Here is a 3,820-nt window from a genome sequence, read left to right on the forward strand (position 1 = left end):
TAGCAGTAATATGGTGGTTACTCACCTGTGAGCTGAAGCTATTCCTCACTTCATTGGTGTAACACTGACCTAGAGGGCACAGCGGCATGTGTGTATAGTATATATACTCTTTTGATCCCGTGAGGGAAATTTGGTCTCTGCATTTATCCCAATCTGTGAATTAGTGAAACACACAGCACACAGTGAACACACAGTGAGGTGAAGCACACACTAATCCCGACGCAGTGAGCTGCCTGCTTCAACGGCGGTGCTCGGGGAGCAGTGAGGGGTTAGGTGCCTTGCTCAAGGGCACTTCAGCCGTGGCCCACTGGTCGGGGCTCGAACCGGCAACCCTCCGGTTACAAGTCCAGAGTGCTAACCAGTGGGCCCGGCTGCGTGTGTGGTGAGAGAGAGGAGGAGGCCCTTTGACACCTAACCCCCATTCCATTATAACTGCCTGAGCTCATTTGGGCAGAAAGCCCAAGGCTTGCCTGTAACACCAGGGGTTCCTCCTTTGCACGACTACAGGGTTGACATTTCATAATAAGGGCATTCTACACACACACACACATACCGTTGAGACAAACAGGCATGTGTGTTTTTTCTTACCTGACCGGCTATAGAGAGCACTGAGAATCTGGTCCTAATTGGGGAGGTTGTTTGAGAGGACTAGCGAGGAGACAAATTCAGGAATATGGAGCCCTTTGAGCTCAGACCAAGGTTGTTTATCCAGGCAGAGGTAGACAGAAGGACACAGACAGTGAGAGGGAGTTTGGAGCCCAGAGCTCAATCAGTATACTCGGTTGTCAGGGAATTCAAACGATTCTTGTGGATTTCATTAGGTCTGTGGCGCAGTAGTTGATATACTGGGGTAGTGGAACATTAGAGGCGACACTGGCCAGTGTCCTCTTGTTTTTGAAGGTTTCTTTTTTGGTTATGTGGAGACATTATTTATAGTAAGTGGATGCCCTGCGGATGACTCCTACAAAGAAGACTTGTAGGTTGAACACATAATCAGAACTATCTTATCTAATTTTCTAGCCCTGACAACAGTGAGTAGTAATAACACCTGTGTTTGTGTCAGCCTGAGAGGAAACGCATCATGTCTGTCACAACAGCCTTGGTGGGTTTGGGTGCCCTGACTACTATCATCTATTTGAGTGGCACAGCAGCAAACACACATATACAGTAGCCACACACACACATTTTACACATGGCCAATCATAGAAATGGAGGACCTTTCAGACCCCTCACTGGCTTGCTGTAATTCAACTGAACTTGCTATCACTGGAAATGCACTTCCCAGAATTCATATGGAAACACATATAGCACATGTTTTGGTCATGCAAGAACCTTTGACCAATAGGCATCTTAGCAGGTCAGAAGACTGAAAGGTAATGTAATTTGATTGGGTTATGAGTTCAAACCATATCTGAGGGATGTGGTTGTAAAATGTAATGCGATTGGCCAGGATTGAATGGCCGTCTTAAGGTTTATTTAATTTTTAGGGCTATTTATATGGCCATGCATTTTAAGATTCAATTGCCACAGGGTCCAAAGACAGTGTTGTCCTTGTGTATCAAGTGCAGTAAAAGTTCCATAGTTAATGACTTACATTAGTTTACAATACTCAGTCCTATTTTTGTTTCTCAGATATTCTAGCCAAGAGGATCTCATATACCATATATTGTTTGTGCTATGTTGTTCAGGCAATAACTCTTTTCTTGTAAAAAGAAAAAAAGAGAAAAAAAAATGGAAGAGGCAATAACCTGCTCAAAAGAAATATGGCAAAACATTGCATCAGCCTTCCTCTACAGCATTGTGCAGCCAGAAAGGCCTATGTGGGGAAAATGGCAGTCAAGGAAGAAGGAGCCTATAGAGATGATATTTAACAAGGGCGGAAAAGCAATGGGGGGTCAGCTGATGAGCCGTGTAAAAATCTTGTGTAATAGAGCGCTTAATTGGACATAATTTATCTCTGGTGTCAAAAAGACCAATTAATGTTCATGACTAAGCCTTGAGGACCCTGACAAAGCCCAGGTAGGCTGGAAAGGAGAAGTATGATTTTTTAATTAAATTTACAAATAATCCTCTCACATAGTGGTTATCATTTGGGATCATAAATAGTGGCTCTCTATTGGTCTTCTATATTTTACTTGTACATTCAATGGGCCTATCTACTCTAAATTAAGTTTACTGTATTTTCATCTTATCTTCCAGTCTACAAAATATATCATCCACATATAGTGTTTACGAACACTGCAGACATTATACTGCAATTAGTGTTAGGTCTGTGAATAAACCTCATCACGAACGACAGGAATATCAGTAGAAATATGGTAAAATAATCAAAGAATCAAATTTGCTTGAGGCGGAGAGTTTGTAAAGTGATGACTGTCATGCCAGCTTGCTGTGGCATTACTGCATATAAACAATACATCACAATACAATTTACTTACTGTTTAACTAAGATATGTTCCAGATTTCGATTAACCCAAAGGTACTGGATTTGAGAAAAAAATGATAAAACTTTACTATATAATACTATATCTTGTTTGAATGTTTCTTGCTATGAAATTGTTTGCTATGGAGTGTTTCGGCGCAAAATAGTACTTGCCACAGGGTACCACTGTCAAAATTCAATAATGCAGCTTGACGCAGAGACAAACCATTGTTGCATAGACAAGCCACTGGACATAATGGGCTTCGTAGTGCAGTGGTGCTGTTGTTGCATTGTATCTGAAGGCCCCATTAGGGAGATAAACAGCAACACACAACACAGTGCTTCTCTTAACAGAGTCCTACTAGTTGGACTATAGGCACAGTAGTGATGATGGATGGCCTATTGGAGTGTGTTTGTGTGCTGTGTGTGCGGTTCTCAAGACAGGAGCTGACCCGGCCACATGCTCATCCGTGTCTCATCCAGTAGAGAAGATACCTGAACCGTCACCACAGGTGAATGGTGTCAGACAGGTGAGTCATTCTTCTCCTAGAAAGACTCCTGCGCACTGTTTCTATAAACACTATAATCTGTTATGACCTGGCGAAGGTCTTAACGCCGAAGCGTAGTTTATAAATAAATGTAACACTGCGTGCAGGAGTCTTTCTAGTTATATGGTTGTCGACCTCTGGCCTTTTTCCAACGCACCTGTCCACAAGAGCTGTGCAAAATTCCTGTTTGATGGGGCCATTCTTTTCCGGAAGCGTAGAGAAACTACTGAGCCATTCTTTCCTGAAAGCGTAGAGAAACTACTGAGCTGGCTGGTGCCAAGTAAACCAGAACCTTGGAAATATGGGGACTTTAGGATGTACCTTGTAAAGATGCAGTCCATGATTTGGTTTCACAAAAGGTTGTTGATGTTTGAATTCAACAGCCATCACATTAAATCCAAATTACACCCTTCTCTTCAGTATTCCTGAGCCACTCTGTTGATTAGCTGAAATGGGGCAAATTCAAGGCATTATGCATTATATGTTCCCACTTATAGCAGTGCAGAGCAATACGTTGGTCTGTGAAGGACTGTGTGAACATCAGAGTTGTTTCAAACGTAAACACTACATTAGCTAGAGGGTCATAAGGAGTAATTTGTTCCATTTGACGAAAGGGTGGGATTCCTTTCAGAGTACCTTAATAAATCAAGTACACAGTATATCACTCTAATTACTCAAAAAGCCAGACAAAGTAAACAGACTTCTAAATTAGTTTAAACAGACTTTTAAATTAGTTTAAATGAAAAGAAGCAAAGTCTACACTTGAGAAAGCTCACTTTCGAGATCGAGCCTTTGGGGAAAAGTCCTGCAGAGAGCAACCCTGTAAACAGATTAAAATCAGCAGGCACAG

Source organism: Alosa sapidissima, chromosome 6, assembly GCF_018492685.1.
Source record: "Alosa sapidissima isolate fAloSap1 chromosome 6, fAloSap1.pri, whole genome shotgun sequence".
In the NCBI taxonomy this organism is placed as follows: domain Eukaryota; kingdom Metazoa; phylum Chordata; class Actinopteri; order Clupeiformes; family Clupeidae; genus Alosa; species Alosa sapidissima.